This window comes from Schistocerca piceifrons, chromosome X (assembly GCF_021461385.2).
Source record: "Schistocerca piceifrons isolate TAMUIC-IGC-003096 chromosome X, iqSchPice1.1, whole genome shotgun sequence".
NCBI classification, from domain to species: Eukaryota; Metazoa; Arthropoda; class Insecta; order Orthoptera; family Acrididae; genus Schistocerca; species Schistocerca piceifrons.
In genome coordinates, this window is record NC_060149.1 from 142,974,604 (window position 1) to 143,001,712 (window position 27,109).

At 44.2% G+C, this 27,109-nt stretch overlaps 1 non-coding gene across 1 annotated transcript; it reads right to left on the bottom strand.

Annotated features, from left to right (window-relative positions):
- Window positions 1-5,513: 5,513 nt before the first annotated feature.
- Window positions 5,514-5,588, bottom strand: Trnat-ugu. Its single transcript has one exon. It is a non-coding gene; the product is annotated as a tRNA-Thr (tRNA).
- Window positions 5,589-27,109: the final 21,521 nt, after the last annotated feature.

The following is a 27,109-nucleotide window of genomic DNA, read 5'->3' on the forward strand; positions in this document are numbered from 1 at the left end:
GAGGGACGTCAGGGCGAGGAGCGTGGCGGGGATGGCGACCATTAGAGATAGTGAGGAGGACAGGAGCATGGTCACTGCCAATGAGGTCAAGGACATCCGCGGTGATGCGCCCAAGGAGGTTGGGAGAGGCAAGGACTACATCAGGAGTGGTGTTGGATTCGGGCCGGGTGTGCTGGGGCAGGGGAACCAGGTCTCCCTGGAGAGTGGTGAGAAACTGATGCCACCGCCGGAGGTCGGCAGGATCGCGGCTGTGGATATTGAGGTCGGCGGCAATCACGTAGGTGGAGAAGGTGCGGTCAATGTGGGCCAGGAAATCATACGGGATGGGGGTGCGAGGGCGGACATAAATGGTGGCACAGGTGATGGTAAGGGCGGGGAAGAAGAGGCTGAGGGTGAGATGCTCGGCAGGATTGTTAAGGAGAGGATGGGGCCGGACAGGGAGGTGCTTGAGGTGGCCTATAGCAACTCCGCCACGTGCCAGAGGGTACGGGTTATCGGTACGATGTAGGGTGTAAGGGGCAGTGGAGATGGAGATACGGGGCTGAAGGAAGGTTTCATTGAGGACGAAGGCATCCACGCGGTGCTGACGTAGGGTGTGGAGGAAGAGGAGTTTGTGGGTGGGCAGGGAGCGAATGTTGTGGTACAGGATACGGTACGGTTGTTGTACCATGGGAGTGGAGAGTTAGACGAGGGTGGTGAGGGGGGTGAAGGTGAAGTGGGCCTGGTTGTGGGAGTAAGTGGCATAGGTGGTAAGATGGAAGATGGAACGGGCAGCGAGGGCGATTTGGGAAAGAGTGTGGGAGCGCTGGAAGGGGTGGATGTTTTGGAGCACAATGGTGGTGAAATGGATGATGTCCTCAGCAGTAGGGGAAGGGCGGAGCGAGTTGTTGGGGTGGATGGGGTCATCAACAGGACGGACAGGGACGGTGAGCTCAGGGGTTACTGGTGGAGGTTTCGCTTTACACTTCGAGGAGTAGGTAGGATGTGGTTCATTACAAGTGTTGCAGGAGGGGGGAGAGGTGAGGTTGGGGCAATGCTTGAGGAAGTGGGAGGCTTTGCAGTGGGGACAAGTAGGGGGGTTCTTGCAGGCAGAGGTAACGTGGTCATTGTAGGTGAGACAGCGTTGGCAGCGGTAGGATTGGACAGGGGAACGGGAGGAGTCCACCTTATGGCGCTGATTGTAGATGAGGGCTCCCTCGGTGAGGAGGCGGTCAATGGAGGAGGAGGATTCAGTGAATATCCGCATGAGAAAAGTCGGCCCGGCATCATTGAAGATGCGACGGGCCGAGCGGATTTCGATGTCGGGCCGGGAGTTGAGTTCCGCCAACACCTCAGCCTCCGTGATCACGGGGCTAAGCTTCGTGATCACAGCGGTGAAGGTCGGCGGACGTCGGGGAGGTTGAGGCTGACGGGGAGAGGACGGGGTGTGGTAGGGGGTGAGGGTTGCACGTTGGCCAAATTGGATACGAGGGATGCGGGAGAGGAGGTCGGTGTGGAAGGAAGCATTGGGGGATTTTATGAGGACCGAGTCCTTGCGAGGAATCAGTTGGGAGATGGGAGCATTGGGGCAGTATTTCCGGATGGCGAGAGTGAGGGAGCGGGCATCAAGGAATTGAGGGTCAGGATTGGAGAGGACAAAGGTGTGGGTGGCAGGCGTGGCGGGGGTGGGGGTCGGGGCCGCGTCCATGGGAGTGGGTGGGTCACGGGGATTGGGGGTTTTTTTGGAGGAGACTTCGGGGGAAGGGTCAGAATTCGGGCGCTTGGAAGGTTTCGTGGACACCACTGGGTGGGGAGGGGGCAGGGGGACGGGTTGCAGGGGGAGATGGCGGGGGGCAGGACCACCCTGAGCAGTGGAAGAAGCAGACGGTGGGGGCGTGGGTGTCACTGAGACTGTGGAACGTCGAGCAGAGATCCGTGCTGGCTTGGAGCCTGTCGGAGGCGGTGCGGGGAGCGGCGGAAAGTCAGTAGCTGTCGATGGGGCGACAGTGATAGGGGAAGAGGAGTTGGGGGTGGGTACAGCCGAAAGTGGCGCAGGGGTGGGGTGGACAGGGAGAGAAGGAAGGACGGGAAGTGGGGTGGAGGATGAGCTCCATGTGATGGTGGTTGGAGCAGCGGAGGGAGAGGTGAAAATGATAGTGGTAGTGGTGGTGGGTTGGGACATGGTGGCGGCGCGCGAGAAGGGCGGCGGCGGCGGCGACCAGACGGCGGCGGCGGCGACCAGGCGGCGGCGGCGGCGACCAGGCGGCGGCGGCGGTGACCAGGCGGCGGCGGCGGCGGCGGCGGCGGCAGGCGGCGAGCACCGGCAGGCGGCGAGCAGTACTGACGACGAGCAGACGGCAAGGCAAGGGTGGGGATCTTCCACGTCGAGGGTGCACCCTGAGAGTAGCCCAGGCAGTGAAACTCTTCGACGAAGAAGTGAGGGAATCCAACCCTCGAATGCCTGATGCAATGATAATGTAGCTTTTTACACGTGCATGACGTCGGGGGATAAAAGAGTTCCAATTCTCCGTGACAGGTTAAACAGTCACCAGAGAGCATTACCGTCGTTCGTGTTTAGTGTTTTTACCAGGCTTGGTAAGGTATACAGGGTGGTCCATTGATAGTGACCGTGCCAAATATCTCACGAAATAAGCGTTAAACGAAAAAACTAGAAAGAACGAAACTCGTCTAGCTTGAAAGGGGAAACCAGATGGCTTTATGGTTGGCCCGTTAGATGGCGCTGCCATAGGTCAAACGGATATCAACTGCGATTTTTTAAAATAAGAACCCCCATTTTTTATTACATATTCGTGTAGTACGTAACGAAATATGAATGTTTTAGTTGGAACACTTTTTTCGCTTTGTGATGGATGGCGCTGTAATAGTCACAAACGTGTAAGTACGTGGTATCACGTAACACTCCGCCAGTGCGGACGGTATTTGCTCCGTGACACATTAGCCGTGTTAAAATGGACCGTTTACCAATTACGGAAAAGGTCTATATAGTGTTGATGTATGGCTATTGTGATCAAAATGCCCAACGGGCGTGTGCTATGTATGCTGCTCGGTATCCTGGACGACATCATCCAAATGTCCGGACTGTTCGCCAGATAGTTACGTTATTTAAGGAAACAGGAAGTGTTCAGCCACATGTGACACGTCAACCACGACCTGTAACAAATGATGATTCCCAAGTAAGTGTTTTAGCTGCTGTCACGACTAATCCGCACATCAGCAGCGGACAAATTGCGCGATAATCGGGAATCTCAAAAACATCGGCGTTGAGAATGCTACATCAACATCGATTGCACCCGTACCATATTTCTATGCACCAGGAATAGCATGGCGACGACTTTGAACGTCGTGTACAGTTCTGCCACTGGGCACAAGAGAAATTACGGGACGAGAACAGAAGTTTTTGCACGCGTTCTATTTAGTGACGAAGCGTTATTCACCAACAGCGGTAACGTAAACCGGCATAATATGCACTATTGGGCACCGGAAAATCAACGATGGCTGCGACAGGTGGAACATCAGCGACCTTGGCGGGTTAATGTATGGTGCTGCATTATGGGAGGAAGGATAATTGGACCCCATTTCATCGATGGCAGTCTAAATGGTGCAATGTATGCTGATTTCCTACGTAATGTTCTATCGATGTTACTACAAGATGTTTCACTGCATGACGGAATGGCGATGTACTTCCAACATGATGGATGTCCGGCACATCGCTTGCGTGCTGTTGAAGCGGTAATGAACAGAATATTTCATGACAGGTGGATTGGTAGTCGAAGCACCATACCATGGCCCGCACGTTCACCGGATCTGACGTCTCCGGATTTTTTTCTGTGGAGAAGTTGAAGGATATTTGCTATCGTGATCCACCGACAACGCCTGACAACATGCGTCAGCGAATTGTCAGTGCATGTGCGAAGATTACGGAAGGCGAACTACTCGCTGTTGAGAGGAATGTCGTTACACGTATTGCTAAATGTATTGAGGTTGACGGACATCATTTTGAGCACTTATTGCATTAATGTGGTATTTTCAGGTAATCACGCTGTAACAGCATCCGTTCTCAGAGATGATTAGTTCACAAAGGTACATGTATCACATTGGAACAACCGAAATAAAATGTTCAAACGTACCTACGTTCTGTATTTTAATTTAAAAAACCTACCTGTTACCAACTGTTCGTCTAAAATTGTGAGCCATATGTTTGTGACTATCACGGCACCATCTATCACAAAGCGAAAAAAGTGTTCCAACTAAAACATTCCTATTTCTTTACGTACTACACGAATATGTAATAAAAATGGGGGTTCCTTTAAAAAAAATACGCTGTTGATATCCGTTTGACTTACGGCAGCGCCATCTAGCGGGCCAACCATAGCGCCATCTCGTTTCTCCCTTCAAGCTAGACAAGTTTCGTTCTTTGTAGTTTTTTCGTTTGACGCTTATTTCGTGAGATATTTGGCCCGGTCACGATCAATGGACCACCCTGTATAAGGGGCGTGAATAGCGTCTGATGTGGAGTAGTCACTGTGAGGGGTGTTGAGATGCCTTGTACTCGTGTAAGACAGCGTTATCAGCACCTGACATAGTTTTAAAGGTGCCTCATTATGAGTCTATATTTGGCAGGCTGGTCGAATAGTACACATCTAGACCTGAGGGGTTTTCTGACGTAACAGTGGCCCGATGTTGGGCTGCACGTGAACGTGAGGGCTGGAAAACTCGTCGTCAAGCTTTCGGTGACCACATCCGACAACCACACGGACGATCGCCGTAATGTGCACCAAGGACATAGTAAACCCTTCACATTTGCTCGTGCCATCCAGGAACAAGCAATTAACCCCCTGTAACATTCTGTGTAATCCAGCTCAGTTGGTCGGCTGATTCTGGAGAGGTCCGTGAGCAGGACTGCTGATGAATGGCGTCGCATTGTGTTCGGGGAAGTAGAATCCCAGTGCTGCACAACCCCGGGTGGCCAACGTCGGCAAATATGTCGCTGACCTGGGGAGAAGTCCAATTCTTCTAATGTTTTCTAGAGACTCAGTGATATTACTCCTGGCGTCGTGGTGTGGGGATCATCGGTTATGACTTCAGATCACAGCTATCAGTGATTGGGGAACCCTAAGAGATTGGGGAACCCTAACGGCACAACAATAGGTTACGGACATCTTGCTTTCTCACGTGCTACCTCTCATACGACAGTATTGTGGCGTCATTTTTCAACAGGACAATGCTCGTTCACTCATGGCATGTGTCTCTATAAACTGCGTGAGTGATGTTGCGCCCGTGATCATCACAATCCCCAGATCTGTCCCAGTGTGGGACCAGTTCGGACGTCAACCCCATCCCATTATCAAGGATACCAAGGAGCAATTACATTAGTTTTGAGACAGCTCGCCACAGGAGACGATACAATGGCCCTATGATACCGTTCCCAACCGAATCAGTTCATGATAATTAAATCAAGACCTTAAGTTGTCGACAGGCGCTGATATACATCAACGGGGACACTTGAAAATGTGTGCCCCGACCGGGACTCGAACCCGGGATCTCCTGCTTACATGGCAGACGCTCTATCCATCTGAGCCACCGAGGGCACAGAGGATAGTGTGACGGGAGGGATTTATCCCTTGCACGCTCCCCGTTAGACTCACAGTCCAAACTTTATGTCCACACACTACATTCGTAGTGCCCCTGCCCATTACACTCATTACTCGCGACAGACAATCTTACCAAGTCCCGCAAGAGTTCGGGCAATGCGTGTGCATCCAGCACAGAAGAAGAAGGTCGATGGCTGGTTATCCTTAACTATATGAAGATGGTATCTGTTCTTTCGGACATGTCCGAAAGAACAGATACCATCGGTGGCCATGCAGCTCTCTTAGAATGAAATGATAATTAAATCAAGACCTCAAGCTGTCGACAGGCGTTGATATACATCTACGGGGACAGTTGAAAATGTGTGCCATTGACATTAAGTTGGGGATGTGTCACACGGGAAACGTGCAAGGGATAAATCCCTGCAGTCGTACTATTCTCTGTGCCCTCGGTGGTTCAGATGGATAGAGCGTCTGCCATATAAGCAGGAGATCCCGTGTTCGAGTCGCGGTCGGGGCACACATTTTCAACTGTCCGAAAGAACAGATACCATCTTCATATAGAATCAGTTCATGTTTCCAAGCCAGAGGGGCTGCAATGGCATACTAATAAGTGGGCTTATACTGCCAAATTCTTTGAAAATTTCATTCAATTGTGCGATCGCTGGAATAACATCACATATCCTCTCAACCCGTGAAGTTTCATTTCGTTTTCTCCTCCCCTTCTTTACTTTTTGTGGCAGGTAGTGCACGTTCAGTTCCCCTTTTAGTCCTGTTTGCTGTGATCATACACATTTGAATAATATTAGAAGATGGGACGCACGAGCATTTTGTAAGCAGTCTCATTTGTATGCAGATTGCTTTTTCCCAGAACTCTACAAAATAACCTAGTACTAACATCTAATCCTTCTACATCTACATCTACATCTACATCTACATCCATACTCCGCAAGCCACCTGACGGTGTGTGGCGGAGGGTACCCTGAGTGCCTCTATCGGTTCTCCCTTCTATTCCAGTCTCGTATTGTTCGTGGAAAGAAGGATTGTCGGTATGCTTCTGTGTGGGCTCTAATCTCTCTGATTTTATCCTCATGGTCTCCTGGCGAGATATACGTAGGAGGGAGCAATAAACTGCTTGACTCCTCGGTGAAGGTATGTTCTCGAAACTTCAACAAAAGCCCGTACCGAGCTACTGAGCGTCTCTCCTGCAGAGTCTTCCACTGGAGTTTATCTATCATCTCCGTAACGTTTTCGCGATTACTTAATGATCCTGTAACGAAGCGCGCTGCTCTCCGTTGGACCTTATCTCTCTCTCTTCTATCAACCCTATCTGGTACGAATCCCACACTGCTGAGCAGTATTCAAGCAGTGGGCGAACAAGCGTACTGTAACCTACATCCTTTGTTTTCTGATTGCATTTCCTTAGGATTCTTCCAATGAATCTCAGTCTGGCATATGCTTTACCGACGATCAACTTTATATGATCATTCCATTTTAAATCACTCCTAATGCGTACTCCCAGATAATTTATGGAATTAACTGCTTCCAGTTGCTGACCTGCTATTTCGTAGCTAAATGATAAAGGATCTATCTTTCTATGTACTCGCAACACATTACACTTGTCTACATTGAGATTCAATTGCCATTCCCTGCTCCATGCGTCAATTCGCTGCAGATCCTCCTGCATTTCAGTACAATTTTCCATTGTTACAACCTCTCGATACACCACAGCATCATCTGCAAAAAGCCTCAGTGAACTTCCGATGTCATCCACAAGGTCATTTATGTATATTGTGAATAGCAACGGTCCTATGACACTCCCCTGCGGCACACCTGAAATCACTCTTACTTCGGAAGACTTCTCTCCATTGAGAATGAGATGCTGCGTTCTGTTATCTAGGAACTCTTCAATCCAATCACACAATTGGTCTGATAGTCCATATGCTCTTACTTTGTTCATTAAACGACTGTGGGAAACTGTATCGAACGCCTTGCGGAAGTCAAGAAACACGGCATCTACCTGTGAACCCGTGTCTATGGCCCTCTGAGTGTCGTGGACGAATAGCGCGAGCTGGGTTTCACACGACCGTCTTTTTCGAAACTCATTCTGATTCCTACAGAGTAGATTTCTTGTCTCCAGAAAAGTCATTATACTCGAACATAATACGTGTTCCAAAATTCTACAACTCATCGACGTTAGTGATATAGGTCTATAGTTCTGCACATCTGTTCGAGGTCCCATCTTGAAAACGGGGATGGCCTGTGCCCTTTTCCAATCCTTTGGAACGCTACGCTCTTCTAGAGACCTCCGGTACACCGCTGCAAGAAAGGGGGCAAGTTCCTTCGCGTACTCTGTGTAAAATCGAACTGGTATCCCATCAGGTCCAGCGGCCTTTCCTCTTTTGAGCGATTTTAATTGTTTCTCTATCCCTCTGTCGTCTATTTCGATATCTACCATTTTGTCATCTGTGCGACAATCTAGAGAAGGAACTACAGTGCAGTCTTCCTCTGTGAAACAGCTTTGGAAAAAGCACAATATCTCACTCGTTATAGAGGCATGCTGAATCAGTTTTTCAGGCTAGTGAATGGAAGTCACGAAGCACAGAATGGTTCTGACATCAGCTGATAGTGTGTTTAGTGTTATGAAAGATTGTGTGTAGAATGTGTGTAATGCGTGCAGTGACTGGAAGTGAGAAATTAGTGAACAGTGTATCATTAGCATTTTTCGTTATTAAATAATTTATTTACTAAACAGTATTGAATACTAGGAGTAAACCGATTGAAGTAGCACTGTTTTAAACAGAGTGGCCTTGTATTCGGGAGGGTGGAGGGTCCAGTCTTCATTCACCCACCCTATTTAGGTTTTCCGTAGGTTCTTTAAATTGTTTCAGACTAATGCCGGGATGTATGGCCACAGCCATCCTTGTCGTACTAGACCTTTAAGTGTGCAGATGTGAATTACTTTATTTTTTTTTGTTCTTAAATTTTAATAACAAGACATAGCCGATGTCCTTGTAAAAGAACCCTACGGATGAGAAAAGCTACTACTACTGCTATTACGGCAGTGGTCTCTTTACAGTGCCAGTACTTGGCAAGCGAAAATCTACAAGTGTGGTAAACAATGGCAAAATGTCACTCGAATCGGAATCCTGTAACAGAACGAACCTGGTGTTCTGTTAGACCTGCATATAACAAAGCTATTGTGTATCAAATTTTTTCCACAAAAATGTACAAAACCAGTGAGCACACATACGTACTCATTCAAGGCTGAAGCTATGCACTAAACATACAACTGGCACAAACGTGATAGTGTGAAATTGACGCAAAATTAGATACATAGACGTGAGAGTACTAAAAATTGTTGCTTTTACATTATATACTAGTTTCCAATCATCTATACTAAGCAGATTGGCGAAACAACTCAATTTAATGTGATTATGAGCTACTGGTCTGTAGACGACTTGTTACTTTCGTCTAGGAAGAATCCAATACATGTGCCGCGATCTCCTGACACCGGGTGGCAGCACAGTCGAGAAAAACAAGCAGAGCAGAAAGTGTACAATCATTGCAAACATCGATTGGAAGCAAGGAAAGATACCCAGATCGGCAGAAAAAAATAAAAGCCGAACCTGCAAGATCGTGTAGGATTGGGGTGGAAAGAGATAAGAAATGTTGCTTCTTTGTGAAAGGCGCTTCACTGCTAAATGTAAATAGTCATCTAAGTGTAAACGGAATACGTTTTTGGCTTTTAGTTTCGCACTTAATTTATCGCTGCGGCAGCAAAGCGTACATTACATTTATTTATAACAACTTCTCTGTATCCCTCTCTCTTTGTAAATTAAGAGAAAAGAATGTGTAAAAAGTTAACCGGCATTGTATAATTCTGCAGAAGATTGTAAATGACAGCAAGAGATAGTATCGATAATTGCTCAGGGAAGCGGGACTGAAAAAAATAAGTAATACATCGTGGAATGACAATTATGGAAATTGTTAGTGAAGTTGTTTTGGGAAGCACTCTTGGCCCAAGATAAAAATGGACTATCCACCTGCCTGTTTCAGACATCCAGCCTCTCCACGTCAGTATATAAGATGGTTGCCGTCGATTTCCTGAAGTCATATAACTGTGTATGCCGCGAAAGTGCAGTTGCGTGTTCGCCTCCTCCTGTGGTGTTCGAGAAAAATCCATTTATGTGTATGTTTAGATTTGTAGAGTCAAGAGCCTTTTCTTTGGAGGCAGGGTATAATAAAATTCGAGAGTACAGATTGCAATTAATTAAGCGAAGCTGATAAAATGTTGGTGGCTTTCTTCTCGCTGCAGCGAGGCGAGACAATGGCTTTGGAATTTTCCCGAAATCTTTTGAATGATGCGGTGGCGCGCGGCCAGAGCGGTGCGTTAGTCACGGATTTTTGTCGGGGATTAATTCAGTATTAGAGCGCAGGGGCCGGCGTTTGATATATAGAACCGGTCCGGGTCCGGGCAACTGGTTTCCAGGTGTCACAGAGTGGGGAACGAACCCTGGACCCGCCCAACTCCCTGCCCATCTACTAGTCCATTCTTCATTGTCTGCCACTGTTGCGCTTACCGGTCTCCTGCGTATACTGCAGTGTTGGGATAATTTGCTGTGCTCAAGAAAGATTTTGGGGACTAGAACTGACTTACTCGGAAATGAGGAAATATAAGATACTTGTAAGAGTAGGCTGCCATGCCACATAAGATGCAACTCTAAAGCTACTAGACGTACTTTAGTATAGAAACATTGGGAACCTAACTGTTTCTCCCATAACTTCATACGTAATTTGTTTTTTTAAGAACTACATGTACGAATTCCAGTGATAGAAGGGGAAAGAAGGAAGGGTACTCTGCCAGGCACCGTACGGTGGCTTTCGGAGGATGTATGTAGATGTAGATGAAGTAGAAAAACATCTTAAGAAGAGAGTGAAACAGGAAACAGTTGATCAATTTTTTGTATTGACAAATATTCAAGATATAACGAAGGATGAAAATGGCTCTGAGCACTATGGGACTTAACTTCTGAGGTCATCAGTCCCCTAGAACTTAGAACTACTTAAACCTAACTAACCTAAGGACATCACACACATCCATGCCCGAGGCAGGATTCGAACTTGCGACCGTAGCGGACCCGCGCTTCCAGACTGTAGTGCCTAGAACCTCACGGCCACCGAGGTCGGCGAAGGATGATTGAGATCTGTAGTAAAGTGAGAACAACAAAACAAAGACGTTCACATTTGCAATTAGTGTTTCCGCTGTTAAGATACAGAAAAGCTGAAAAGTTTATTAACGAATTAATAAATAGCAACCTATTCGTTTAACAAAATACAAATACGTTATAAATGCTACAAGGAGAATCAGAAACAGAATAATAATCTTCTAAACTTGGAAACCTCGTAGAATACATAATAACAAAAGTTACTGCAATCCACAAGATACGATTAGCAGATGGAAGACACAAAAATCAATTGTAGGAGGAACAGTGTTCTTTAACCTAAGAGACGTAATCTCGAATTCTGGGTGACGAACTTTATATATCGTAATATAATTGAAGCATAGCGACATTCTGAAGCTAAAACTGAACAATGAGAAAGTCAGATACAAGTAAGATGAAAGCATCTAAATTGTAAACACAAAGGTATAAAATTCATAATCAGAGTTAAAGGCAGCTAATAAACCACGCCCCCTTCCTCTTTAAAAAATGGGAATGCGCGATTTTTGCATCTTGGAACTTGATGTATAGACGGAAGGGAATTTAACGTCGACAGCGATATTTTAAAGATCGACATGACATCTTTGTCAAGGGAATATTAGTATTGAAACAATAAAGAAAACAAAATCCACTGCCAAACACAAGGCTTCATGCGGTCCAAATTGTACACAACGAAGAGATGGTGATAGTAATAATAGCAGTGATAACTTCATTGTTGTACTGACAACACGAGAAGAAGGTATCGGCTATGATTATGTGCTTTTTAGTAAAATTGTGATGAATCTAACTCGGGATGTCTGTGGAGAAAACAGCATTACTGTCTTATGTAATCCAGTGTCTCACTGTTACGACCTTTTCTTACCGGTTTGTGTCTACAAAGAGCATATTTAATTCATCCTACAGTACTGCCACCGAGAATCGATGGAACCTTCCAAATTAAAACGCTTTTAGCATCGACAGAAATGATTATAGTTTTCTAATGGCATAACACGGAATTACTTTCAAAATTACAACTGAAGATTTCTCCTCAACAGAGCCGTTAACCGAATATATCAGTTCATTCCAACTGCACTGGTGTGAAAAACTTAAGAACGAAAGTAACTTTCGTATGACGTGTCACTGTCAAGTAATACAACTCGATGAAATTTGGGCCGTTTATAGGAAGAATTGCTACAGTATAGCGCAGGAGCTAGCTGAAAGAAATACGCAATGAGACAATCATAAATGACACTTGTATTCAAAGACATTAATTACACTGAAGCCAACGCATGTCCAGCGTTATGGACATAAATTATCAGGAGGATGGGGTGGGGAGCCGTCTGCGATTGTTTGGGTGTATGGTAAAGTTCAAATGGCTCTGAGCACTATGGGACTTAACTTCTGTGGTCATCAGTCCCCCAGAACTTAGAACAACTTAAACCTAACTAACCTAAAGACATCACACACATCCATGCTCGAGGCAAGATTCGAACCTGCGACCGTACCGGTCGCGCGGTTCCAGACTGTAGCGCCTAGAACCGCTCGGCTACCCCGACCGGCGTACGGTAAGGTGTCGAAGTTGAATGTCTGTAGGAGGATAGGAGATAACAACTTCTAGTTGGTGTGATGGATGGCAGCTAGCTTTAAATTCGGAAAAATGTAAGTTAATGCGGATGAGTAGAAAAAACAAACCCTTAATGTTCGGATGCAGCATTAGTAGTGTCCTGCTTGACAAAATCACGTCGTTTAAATATCTGGGGTAACATTACAGAGTGATATGAAATGGAATGGGCATGCCGGCCGCGGTAGTCTAGCGGTTCTAGGCGCTCAGTCCGGAACCGCGCGACTGCTACGGTCGCAGGTTCGAATCCTGCCTCGGGCATGGATGTGTGTGATGTCCTTAGGTTGGTTAGGTTTAAGTAGTTCTAAGTTCTGGGGGACTGATGACCACAGATGTTAAGTCCCATAGTGCTCAGAGCCATTTGAACCATTTGAATGGGCATGTGAGCACTGTGGTAGGGGAAGCGGATAGTCGACTTCGGTTTATTGGAGGAATTTTAGAAAAGTGTGGTTCATCTTTGAACGAGACAGCACACTGCTGCAGTACCGCTCGGCTGATTGGGATCCGTACCAGGTCGGATTAAAGGAACACATCGAAACAATTCAAAATGTTGAGGTCACCGGTCCCTAGACTTACAGGCTACTTAAACTAACTTATGCTAAGAATAACACACACACCCATGCCCGACGGAGGACTCGAACCTCCGGCGAGAGGGGCCGCGCAATCTGTGACATGACACCTCAAACCGTGCGGCCAGTCCGCGCGGCGAAACGATTCAGAGGCGGGATGCTAGATTTGTTACTGGTGGGTTCCAACAACATGTAAGTGTGACGGAGATGCATCGGGAACTCAAATGGGTATGCTTGGAGGTAAGGCGACGTTCTTTTCGAGGAGCACTACGGAGAAAATTTAGAGAACCGGCATTTGAAGCTGACTACCTAACGGTTCCATTTTCGCCACCATACACTTCGCGTAATGACATCCGAGATAAGATACAAGAAAGCAAAAAAAAAAAAAAAAAAAAAAAAAAATAAAAGTCCAAATGGCTCTGAGCACTATGGGACTTAACATCTGAGGGCATCAGTCCCCTAGACTTAGAACTACTTAAACCTAACTAACCTAAGGACATCACACACATCCATGCCCGAGGCAGGATTCGAACCCGCGACCGTAGCAGTCGCGCGGTTCCGGACCGAGCGCCTAGAGCCCCTCGGCCACGCGGGCTGGCTACAAGAAAGCAGGGCTCATGCGGAGACATACAGACAGGCGTTTTCCATCGTAGTATTTGCAAGTGGAACGGGAAGGGAAATGATTAGTAAGTGTACACTGTACCCTCCGCCAAGCGCTGTACGGTGGCTTGCGGAGTATCTATGTAGATGTAGATGTAGATTCATGATAGCCACCTGGACATTACAAAATGCGGGTTCTTAATGGGGTGTGTGATCGCCACGGGCGGCATTGCATCGTCTGCAGCATGCTGGCTGCAAGACTAGTAAGGATTTCTTGTTAGAGGACGTTACATTCCTCCAGTTGACAACTGCTGGATGGTCATTGGTGCTTATGGACGTGCTGCAGTAAGTCTCCCTAACGCATCACACACGTAATGGATGGGATTTAAGGCGGAGGAATGGGCAGGGCAGTCCATTCGCCAAATATCCTCTTGTTTCAAGAGCTCCACCACCTGCGCTGTACGATGCAGTCGCGCATTGTCATCCATAACAATTAAGTTAGGGCGAATATACCCTTGAAAAGATGCACCAGGAAATGAATATCATCATCATCATCATCTCATCATCATCTTGAACAGTTCCTAGCCCCAGGCTGGATCTGTAGTAACATAAGCCTCACCATTTAGTCCAGTTTTCCCCTCCGCCACTCAGCAACAGTCCTCGCCTCTTTTTTCAACACACACCTCCACACCTTTCAGCCTTTTATCCCTTGCTCTTCCTCTTCGTCGTTTCCTTCGCATCTCCGTTTCATGTATCTTCTCGGAAATCCTCTTGTTTTCCATTCTCTTTTAATGCCCATACGATCATTGCCTTGATGCTCCTATCCTACTCTGCAAGGACCTCTCTTTCATTATTTCGCTTACCCTTTCGTTCGTCATCTATCTTTCCTTGTTACTCCTATCCTTCTTCTGAGGAATTTCATTTCACATGCCTATAATCTGCTTACATTTCTTTCTTTCATTATCCATGTTTCAGATGTATATGTCAGTAATGGGGTGTAGTAACTTCTATAGATCACTCCTTTGCTTTTTTGTGGGTCGGCTTTGTTCTAAACCAGGCTCCTAACGCTTCCCAGAAATGCTTGTGCCTACTTGCCATGTCACTGAGCTCTTTCTCATTTCTTCCATTATCCTCTATCACATTTCCCAAGTACGAGGGTAATCTCAAAAGTAAGGTCTCCTATTTTTTTATATGTACATAGACCTGTTTATTTCTACAATGGTTTACATCAGTTTACAGCTTGAACATTTAGTTATTTTTCGACATAATCACCATTTACGTCGATGCATTTTTGTATGCCCATGTCATACCAGCTCGCCGCCATGCTGTTCAGAAAGTTATGAACCTCTTCTTTCACCTCGTAGTCGGAGCTGAATCGTTTCCTGGCCAAATGTTCTTTTAACCTAGGGAACAGGTGATAATCACTGGGCACCAAGTCAGAACTATAAGGTGGGTGAGTGATTTTGTTCCACTGAAACTGTTGCAGGAGAGCACGGTTTGCCGAGCGATGTGTGGGCCAGTGTTGCCATGGAAAATGTGTACACCTTTGCTCAACATTCCTCTTCTCCGGTTCTGAATTTCACGTTTGAGTTTTTTTCAGGGTCTCGCAGTACTTGTCAGCGTTAATTGTGGTCCCAGTGGGCATAAAGTCGACCAACAATACCCTTTTCCGATCCCAAAACACGGTTGTCATGACTTTACCGGCAGACTGTGTTTGTTTGAATTTCGGCGGCTTTGACGAAGAAGGATGCCGCCACTGGCGTGATTGTTGCTTGGTCTCAGGTATAATGTAATACGCCCAGGTTTCGTCACCCGTGACAATTGAGTCCAAAAACAACATGGCGGCGAGCTGGTATGGCATGGGCATACAAAAACTGCCACAGCGTCTACAAAAATACATATCAGAAATGGTGATTATGTCGAAAAATAGCCAAATGTTCAAGCTGTAAGCTGATGTAAACCATTGTAGAAATAAACAGGTCTATGTAGTTATAAAAAATAGGAGACCTTACTTTGGGATTACCCTCGTACTTGACACTTTCCACCTTCTTCAATTTCTCAACTGCAATTCTTATTCCGCTAGTTGATCTATCTTTCTATCTAGTTGTAACCAGGAGCTCGCTACTTTTTACATTAAATTTCATTCCACGCCTGCGAAAGGAATACAGTGTCACACTAACATTGACCAGTGAGTGTACCGTGTTCAAAGATTTGGAGGTCAGTATGCCCATACAACTTAATACCTCCCCACATCATAGTACCCACACCCCAAAACGATCATGTTCGACAGTGTTCCTGGGTGAATTACGTGTTTTCACCGCTCGTCGTAAGAGGATACGCAATGCACCCAGGAACACCGCACGCCACAAAAATGTTGGCACGTTACAAAGCCGACTCCTTGCACATCCTTATTACTAATCAGCTACCATTTATTTACGTTTACTCTTAAACATAACTTTGTATGTTATATTTTCTTCAACTGTGATATAAAGCAGCGAGACATGTAGACATTTTATAGAAATTACCGAGTAATATGAAAATATTTTTATTATCGAACAAACTCATACAAACACTTAGTATGAGCATATCCTTACTAGTATCATTCAAACGTTTCCTCTTACGAGGCGTAGGGTACTGCATTCTTACGCGCTTACTTCCCAAATAACCTTTTACATTTTCTATCTAATAGAAATAATCTCAACCAAAATTAAACAAATCTAGATTAAATCATTAAAAAGTAATTTTTTTTTCAATAGGGCTCCACGCAGCTTCCTTATAACAAATGTAATGTTCTAACTTCATCAGTCCCTTCAATGTAGTCTCCATACTGCAACCTTCATCTCAGAAGGATTCATCTCCACTTCCTCCAGTTTCAAATATTACCACATTAGTTTCGTCATAGGTTTTATTTCCTGCAGTATCTACATACAGGATAGATATATGTAACGGCTAACCCATAACGTTGGTTCACAATCCCTTATAGGTAGGTCATAACCACAGGTGAAATCATTTAACATAAGCTTCCAACAAAAATGACAACATAACTGAATTTCTAATCAGTGTACATACATTTCACAAACAAACAAATAGTATTTCTACTTAACCACTAGGACACTCTATTTTATCATCGTGTGCCTGTGGCTTTGACAAACACACCTAGCAACCCTGTGGATGTACCCACCGAACCACACTACAGTTTGCTGCTTCTGGTAGGCTCATAGCCTCCTCCCTTCCATCTCAAACATAGCTGTCTTTTGCTTCTTACTTTTACTCTCAAAACCTAACCTCTGGTTTCAGTCTTTAGTATACTTTTCAGTGACAAATTTTTCCTTTACTTTTTCTTGCTCATCTGAAACGACTGAAGTTCCCGTTTTATTGGGTTTTAGTTCATTTTGATTTCCTTTTGTGGATAGGACTGAACCTAGTGTATGTCATTATACATCTTTTAGAGTTTAGTATGTGATAGTTGCCTATTTCCCTGTTAGAATTTATCTTCTTTAACATCAGCGTAAAAGGGTATGGTACGTTCCTTTCCGATTACTTATATGACTTGTCCCTAATATTTGTTTCCACCAGTTTTAGTATTTCGCCTTCCCATCCATCATCCTGTACAGGATGATGAGTCTTGCCTAAGAATGTATGTCTTATTATTTTTCCTTCAGTAGTCTCCCTGGGAGAAATCCCAATGCCATCTTACAGGAGATCATTTGAAATTCTTTCAACTTTCCTAGATACATGTACCATTTATATCTTTAGTGTAACAATACGTTTTTCCAAAATGTCCCTATCCTTGGGTTACCCTCTTAGCAGGACTGGCTTGAGTGTGAAACCTAGCTGTCAACAGATGCTGTATCTTCCATGCCACTAAAAGGTCTTTAAAGCTGGACAATATAAACTACAACCCATTGTCCAAAATCAATCACACAGTTTTTTCTTCATTCAGAAAATAGTCTTGGCTTACTAGTCGCCACTTTGACAAGAAAAATATTGACGAATTTTGACCACAATTCCAAATATAATCACTATGCACATAACACCACCTGTTCCTCGAGGAAACAGTCCGAAAATGTCTAGGGTCACAAAATCCTATTAGATGTTATGGCGTTATGATGTAAGTTTAAATTTTAAATTTTAAATTTCGGTGTTTGGTTCGTAGGCCCCTCTTACATGTAGATAATTCCTTCCTGACAATCGGATTTATCCAATCACACAAATAAAATTTTCAGTATGTACTATACAATTCTTTATCCCAAAATTCCCATAAAGATGATTAATATACCTTACCAGTTTTGGTGCATATGATTTAGTTGCACAAACTCTGCACCTGTAAAAAAGCCTAGAGTTATATTAAAAAGAACCCCTTGCAACAAATCCAAAAGGTCCTCCAATAATTGTTATCATTCTTTACCAACAATCTATTCCTTACTTTGTTTAACCAATAGCCATTCGCTTACTCTGTTACTATGATTTTCATCTACACTTGTAACTCTCTCCAATATTCCAAGCTGTTAACCTTATAAACCATAAACTCCCGTGCCATTTTTATTTAATTCGCTTCTGTCTACACACCTAAAGGCACTCGAGATAGAGCATCTGTTACTTTATTTTCCTCCACTTTTATTTATTTTAATTCCAGATCGTATTCCTTTAGGAAAAGTGCTAGTCTACTATGCAGTTACTTAATAGTTATCAAAAATTTTAAAGCATGGCAATCTGAATACATCATAACATTTCATCCACAGAATAAAAACTTAAATTTTTTACCCACCAAATGACAGCTGAAGTTTCTTTCTCTGTAGTTGAGGAGTTTTGTTCAAATTGACTCTGCATTCTACTGCCTAAAGCCACTGTGATACGGTGTTTCTCATCTTGTTCGTAAGACTCTTTAAACCTCAGACCATATCCCAAAGTATCAACAGAAAAACAAAATGTCTTATATAAATCAGGACGTCCCAGTATTTTCAGATTGTTAAGCTATTGTTTAATTAATACACATTGTTTCTGATAATTCTCTCTCCACCACCAGTGCATCTTTATCTTCAACAATTAATTGATTGCAACATAATTAATGACCTTACTTGGAATTTACTTCCTTTAAATCCTATTAGACCGAGCGAGGTGGCGTAGTGGTTAGACACTGGACTCGCATTCGGGGGGACGACGGTTCAATCCCGCGTCCGGCCATCCTGATTTAGGTTTTCCGTGATTTCCCTAAATCACTCCAGGTAAATGCCGGGATGGTTCCTTTGAAAGGGCACGGTCGACTTCCTTCCCCTTCTTTGCCTAATCCAATGAGACCGATGACCTCGCTGTCTGGTCTCCTTCCCCAAACAACCCCCCAATCCATTAGAGTCTTTGAATCCTATTAGCCCAAAAAATGATTCTAGCTGATGTTTGTTACTCGGAGCTGGGCAGTCCCTTATAGCTTGGATTTCATGTGGATGTGGCCAAATACCCTTCTGATTAATGATACATCCCAGAAATATTACCTCACTGCAACCAGACTGAGCCTAGGAAAACTTTATAGCAACACCCTCAGCAACTAATCTTTCCGGTAGGTCTTTTAACAGCGTTAAACGATCGTCCCAACACTGTGATACAATTAAGACATCATCTACATAAACAAATACTTCCTCTAGTAGCTTCTCTCCCAAGGCAAGGTATATAACATGTAATACTCTGCAACTGATGTGCTGAAGCCAAAAGGTAGGACCTAGAAAGAGTAACATTTGTCTACACAAATAATAGCAGTGTACTTCCTAGACTCCACTGCAAGAGGCACCTGCCAGTAGCCTTACATTAGATCTAGTGTACTTAAGTACTTACTTTGTGAAATCATACTAGCATTTGTTCCATTTGAAGAATTCGGTCTCTCTCTACATCAATTTCTTATGGAGTGTTAGGGCATTCAACACCAGCTTAAACTCGCCATCCAGTTTCTTCACAGTCACTGTGATGTCAACAATATATGTAACACCAACTTTTCAGTTATGCCTCAATTATTTCTTTTTGTGCAACCTTCCTCACACTCAGAGTGTATATGGTTGGTCTGGTGGTTTAAAAATGGTACATGATATTTAATTTTCAACTTACACTCATAAGCTTATATTGTACTGGGTTAGTCACTAAAAACAAATTTGTTACCCTATAAAACTGTTATACTTGAAAAAAGAGACAGCATTGGTCGTATATTTTTTTTACTATTGCAAAATCGATTTTCTGTCACTGAGTGACCATCTTCAGTGCTATATTGTATAACTTAAATTGGGATGCACTGTTGTCACTAAGCTTACGGCAATCACATAGACTCTATGTGATTGCCGTAAGCTTAGTGACAACAGTGCATCCCAATTTAAGTTATACAATATAGCACTGAAGATGGTCACTCAGTGACAGAAAATCGATTTTGCAATAGTAAAAAAAATATACGACCAATGCTGTCTCTTTTTTCAAGTATACCTGTTATCTGGTCATAGTGCACAAGACAACATGGAGTCGCCAATCTATAAAACTGTTGCTACTGATTAATACTTTTGTTTCATAGCACTTCATTTGAACCTTACTTTCTCACACCTTCTGTACTTTGGCCTACACTCATTCACTTACGTCATCATTTTTACTCGACTCTGTTTCTCTTTCTGCCTTTACCTCCCAGTTACTAACACAATCATTACTCTCACCTTGCGACTGTCCTCTATTCAGAGTAACCCAAATTTTTCTGGCATTCAATTGTATTCGCATCCTTTCTCTCAATAAATGCAATAGGACACCATGACTCATCATAGAATCCATATCTAATAAAACTGATAAGTTTATATCTGCTAGTAATAGCTTAGATTGTTGGAGAGTGATTGCTGAAATTTGGAATGTCATTAATACCGCTTCCTCAACTAACCTACCTTTCAATCCTGTTAGACCTAAAACTTGTCCATTTCTTACAGAAAAAAATGGACACTGACAATTCTCTTTATTCCTTCCCCATTTATTGTTAGACAACAGGCCCACTTGACTACCTGTGTCTAACACAAATTGTACCACCTGTCCTTCAATACAACTTCAATAAAACTTTCTTTTCTGTTACTCCTCTTGCCATAAGTAATTCCTCCTCTAGAGATTGCTGTCCCTGGTATCTCAAAAAGGCATCTTTAAAAGCACTTTGATCCTGTGCTGTGCCAAGCGATTCCTATTAAGCATTGCACAATTGAAGCATCGCCTTCCAAGTGACTAATCATAATCCTAATACTTCTACTACTTTCCAAATATGAGGGTAATAGTCCTTGACATTATTTAAAAAAGGAAGCTCGAAATGAGAAAAGTTATTCCCACTGTTCTTTATTCTTAATCTTAATTCATCCATCCAGTCCCATCTATTATCACCAGAGATACGACTACTAGTTCTGTTATTATTTGAGCTCTGTGACGTGTGGAACATAATTGCATTATTTCCACTACAGTTACAGGTCATACTTTCTTCTGCCTTACATGGAGTGGAAGTTACATCCCTTTCCCCACTCAAAATGCTAAGCTGCTATCACTATCAGAATTCTCCTCTTTACCGTAAAAACTAACTTCCTTCATAGGAATGTTAGCTTTCTTTATCTTCTTTATTACCCACCAACGTGTTTTCCTTCGCGCTTTTCCCATCTCCTTCCCACCTCTCACCTCTCTCCACCATTCACCTATTTAAAACATAGACCAGAGCTGATGCCACCGTATTATGATGTATAGTTCCGATACAGACACGACTGGTTTCTACCACAACAACGCAGGTGAATTCAACAGTTATGTGAAATAATTTTCTACTTTTTGTAAAATAGTAGACAGTACGCATTCAGTTTCAGTTAACTTTCAGATCTTCAGGCAGATGATACAGTGAGATCTAAACCAGTCATCCTGTAAAAAATTGTGTAACAGGGAATAAAAAATAAAGGATACATATATTTTTTAAATTCCTTCATTCAGATTAAGTATGTTTAGTCCTTTCCTAATATCTACATTTCCCTTATTTTCAAATAGTATGAAATTGAATACGGCTAATTAAAATAAAAAACAGCCACCGCCAACTTGTTTCAAGTCTGTAAAGTCATTGTTCTTCTCCAATACTTAATCCCAAATGTATACACGTCCGAATTGCGTTGTCTACATGTAGCAAGGGTTCCTTGAAACCAGAAGACGTTAAATTAGTTCCTGCCGCATTTGAACTAATCAGATGTACTGTTTTGCGGTATCATATTTTTCTTCTGCCACCAAGAGCCCTCCTCATCCCTTGGCATTAAAGTTGTCTGGATGAGTCCGAAATGGAGTGACGCTACACCGCGGTGAACGTCTGTCTTCTGCTTTCTCATGAAAGAGACCACACTAACACGTTGTGGTGAACACCCTCAGAGACCACAGAAGTTGTAACGTAACTCTTGGTAACACCCCCTCCCCCGCACTTCCCCCGTCTTTCACCTCACCCTCCCAAGCCCGCTTCCAGAATCGCACAGAAGCTCTAGAGGCAGCTTCACGCGCCTTCACGTAGCGATCCGCGATCTTCACTAACTTCTTTTTAATTTCAAAATGTGTCCTCTGGCTTTCGTAAGTCTTTAGTGGAATGTTCTGCCACGTCTCTGCCTCTGTAACCATGTATCTGAATGATTACTTACCAATGGCACTCAGATCATACAGCCTGCTTTCCTTAGAGGTAAATCTCTAGCTTCCTCTCGGGGTACCTTCACAATTATCGTATTCAGCGTTTGCCGTGGGAAGTCATGCCGTACACTCTCATACACTCTCGCACAGTCTGTTACCGCTAATAGATGAGTAATGCTGGTCGTGACATTATTTGGCTATTTGCAGTGATAATATGACAATGCTGTGAGGATCCTGTATCCTCATAGGTCACAATTATTTTGCTGGCCATAAACTATCGATTTACGAACCGTGAACTATCGATAGTAATGTGCTGCGTGCTGCTATAGACAACTGATCAGCAGCGCTGCTGAGATGAAGGCATGCTGGATGTTTCAGAAGTTAAATTTAATCATTCTCGCTGCTTTTTCAAAGTACTTGAGCTTTCAGTGTCAAGCAGTTCATGATATTCTGTAGCTTCCGGTGCTTTTCTGAATGAAAATGTCGGTTGAGCTTTTCGGAGATAGGAAAACAGCTGGAACAAAAAGCAATACATTTGTGATCGATAATTATTGTTACATATTACAGCCTTCACTGATCGGGGCATAACCTGCTCCTTAAAGAAATCATGAAACATAACGATTTCTTCGCTTCAAAAATGTTTCGGTTACTACTACCTCAATTTTCGATATTTCACCAGCCTTACGACGCTAGCATCCAGCTCCAAGTTGTCCAGAGAATAATGTTCCTGTAACACCTCCGTCCAATGATGAGCCTGCAGTGGCTCGATAACTGATAAAGATACGGTAAATCGTGTCAAATTAAAAAAGCGACCGGTTGCATATAACCAACATAAAGCGTCAATTCGCAGATCGTTATTAGACTAACAATAAGTAAGTTAATTACATACATCTACTTACTACGATCGATCGTCTGCGAAAGACTGAAAGAGAAATGGAACTGGAGTGATGAGGAGAACTAATTTAGCACCGCCGCTAATGTTGAGCGAGGGCTTCGATGAACAGCTGCGCTAGACTGTCTGAAAAGGTATATCAGATACGGCTGAAGGAGCTTCCGGAGCTCACTGCAGAACGTGAGGGCCTTAAATATGCTGACAGCAAAGATAAAGATACAATCATTATTCTGACAGATTCGCGATCAGCATCGCTGCTCATACGGTATCATGTTGCCAATAATACCAACACTTACTTGGTTATCAGATTATAGACCGTATTGCAGGACTGCAGCGCCATAAAAAGATCATTATTCTGTGGTTAAAGAGGCATCAGCGACAATAGAATTGTGAATGTTTTCGCTAAGAGTTCCATCCACCATGGGATAGAGATGTACCAATATGTTCCTTACACAGACTTTCTGCAAGACGTTCGGATGCAAACCAGAACCTTGTGGAACAACAAGTGGCGCCTGTAGTATCAACAAAAGGGAAGACATTGTGCAGTTGTACTACCAAACGTCCCTGCACTACCGTAGTGTTCCTGTGCTATGTGTCACAGAATATATCTGGTCACTATGTATTGCGTACGCTTTAACCACGGACTTTTCCAGCTGCACCTCTGTCGGCTATAAACGACTGACTCGTCCATACGTCACTGTAGCGTGCAGGAGGACACTGACGTCATCATTTTCGGCGGTCGACTGCGATACTACGCGACATCCAACTTGCTGCAGTGCTTAGTGATTCGTGGACCACAACTTTACGCCAGACTGAAAAGCGTGATGCGTCACTGTTAAAAATGTGTATAACGCTGTCGCAGCTGAACACATGACAATCTAATTATATATGAGGTGTGTGGGAAAAATAATGAGACTGACAAATCTACGAGCGATCTGAAACCGCTGTGTTGTTCTACTTGTGTAGACCGGTGTGTTCATTCCTTCCATATGCTTAGTCCGAATTTCAGCTAAGTAAAGCCACCTAGTGATTTCTGAGAGTCAGTAAAGTTGTGTTTTTGTTGTGTGTTACTAAAATAGAACAGCGGAATTTAGAGCAACGTTATACCATCAAGTTTTGTGTTAAATTTGGGGAAAAGTTGATACACGCCCATGGGGAACATTCTTTATCAATACCACAAGATTTACGCTGGCACAAATCATTTCTGGAAGGCCGAGAACACGCTGTAGAGGAATATCGCACAGGGACACCTTCAACTTCAAAAACCGACGAAAAGATCGAACGTGTGCCTGCCGTCGTGAGAGCAAACCGACGTTTAACAATAAGGGTGACGGATGTCCTTTGAACTTAAACATTTTCACCGAACAACAAATTCTGACCGAAGTCTTGCAGGTGCTGATGGTTTTTCCAAAATGGCGCTGAGAAACCTCACAACAGAGCAGAAGGATAGTTGAAGAAACACGTGCGTTGATCTTCTTGAGAGATGACCACGATCACAGCTGATGAATCCTGGATTTTTAGTACAATCTTGAGACAAAGCGGTAAAGTGAGAAGTGGCACACGGAGACATTTCCTCGACCGAAAAACTCTGGAATGAGCAAAGCAGAGATCCAAACAATGCTGATTTGCTTTTTTGACAGTAGTTGTATCACGCACAAAGAATTTATTCCTCCCAGGCGACCTGTCAACCAAGTGTTTTACAGAGATAGCCTTGAAAGACTCAGGAAAAGGGTGAACCGAGTTGGACTGTAAATTGCAGACAAGTGAGTGCTCCATCATGACAACGCCCCGTACACACGACCACTTCCACCACGGAATTTTTGCCCTCAAAAGGCATTTCTGTTGTTCCACAACAGCCCCCAGTTCACCTCATCTGAGTCCTTGTTCCTTTTTCCTTTTCACGATATTGAAAAATGTCTTAAAAGGACGTCATTTTGGGGCTCTGGAGAACATTCATTAGAATGAGACCGATGTGTTTAAGGTCCTACCAGTTGAAGCCTTTCGGCGCTGCTACCAAGACTGGGAACTGCGACTCCGCCACTGTATGGCTGCCGTAGGGAACTACTTTAAAGAGGACTGTATTCTTGTTTGAAAAAATTAAGAACTTTTGTAGACAAAAAATCAGTCCCATTTCTTTCCTCACACACCTACATGTAAATATGCCAGCAATGTACAGTTCTGGCCGTTAAAATTGATACACCAAGAAGAAATGCAGATGATAAACGGGTATTCAAAATGTTCAGATGCGTGTGAAATCTTATGGGACTTAACTGCTAAGGTCACCAGTCCCTAAGCTTACACCCGGCCGGTGTGGCCGAGCGGTTCTAGGCGCTTCAGCCTGGAACCACGAGACCGCTCCGGTCGCAGGTTCGAAACCTGCCTCGGGCATGGATGTGTGTGATATCCTTAGGTTAGTTAGGTTTAAGTTGTTCTACGTTCTAAGGGACTGATGACCTCAGATGTTAAGTCACATAGTGCTCAGAGCCAACCAAAGCTTACACACTAAATTATCCTAAGGACAAATACACACACCCATGCCCGAGGGAGGACTCAAACCTCCGACGGGACCAGCCGCACAGTCCATGACTGCAGCGCCTCAGACCGCTCGGCTAATCCCGCGCGGCTAAACGGGTATTCATTGGACAAATATATTATACTAGAACTGACATGTGATTACATTTTCACGCAATTTGGGTGCATAGATCCTGAGAAATCAGTACCCAGAACAACCACATCTGGCCGTAATAACGGCCTTGATACGCCTGGGCATTGAGTCAAACAGAGCTTGGACGGCGTGTACAGGTACAGCTGCCCATGCAGCTTCAACACGATACCACAGTTCATCAAAAGTAGTAACTGGCGTAATGTGACGAGCCAGTTGCTCGGCCACCATTGGCCAGACGTTTTGAATTGGAGAGAGGTCTGGAGAATGTGCTGGCCAGGGTAGCAGTCGAACATTTTCTGTATCCACATAGGTCCGTACAGGACCTGCAACATGCGGTCGTGCATTATCCTGCTGAAATGTAGGGTTTCCCAGGGATCGAATGAAGGGTAGAGCCACGGGTCGTAACACATCTGAAATGTAACGTCCACTGTTCAAAGTGTCGTCAATGCGAACAAGAGGTGACCGAGACGTGTAACCAATGGCACCCCATACCATCTCGCCGGCTGATACGCTAGTATGGCGATGACGAATACACGCTTCCAATGTGCGTTCACCATGATGTCGCCAAACACGGATGCGACCATCAGATGCTGTAAACAGAACCTGGATTCATCCTAAAAAATGACATTTTGCCATTCGTGCACCCAGGTTCGTCGTTGAGTACACCATCGCAGGCGCTCCTGTCTGTGATGCAGCGTCAAGGGTAACCGCAGCCATGGTCTCCGAGCTGATAGTCGATACTGCTGCAAACGTCGTCGTCGAACTGTTCGTGCAGTTGGTTGTTGTCTTGCAAAAGTCCCCATCTGTTGACTCAGGGGTCGAGACGTGGCTACACGATCCGTTACAGCCATATGGATAAGATGCCTGTAATCTCGATTGCTAGTGATACGAGGCCATTGGGATCCAGCACGGCGTTCCGTATTACCCTCCTGAACCCACCGATTCAATATTCTGCTAACAGTCATTGGATCTCGACCATCGCGAGCAGCAATGTCGTGAACCACCTTTATCAAAGTCGGAAACGTGATGGTACGCATTTCTCCTCCTTACACGAGGCATCACAACAACGTTTCACCAGGCAACGTCGGTCAACTGCTGTTTGTGTATGAGAAATCGGTGGGAAAATTTCCTCATATCAGTACGATTTAGGTGTCGCCACCGGAGCCAACCTTTTGTGAATGCTCTGAGTAGCTAATCATTTGCATATCACAGCATTTTCTTCCTGTCGGTTAAATTTAGCGTCCGTAGCATGTCATATTCGTGGTGTAGCAATTTTAATGGCCAGTAGTGTAAACATTCTATGCGAGTCTTGAGTGCATCTGGGTTTGTGTGTAAGAGAGAG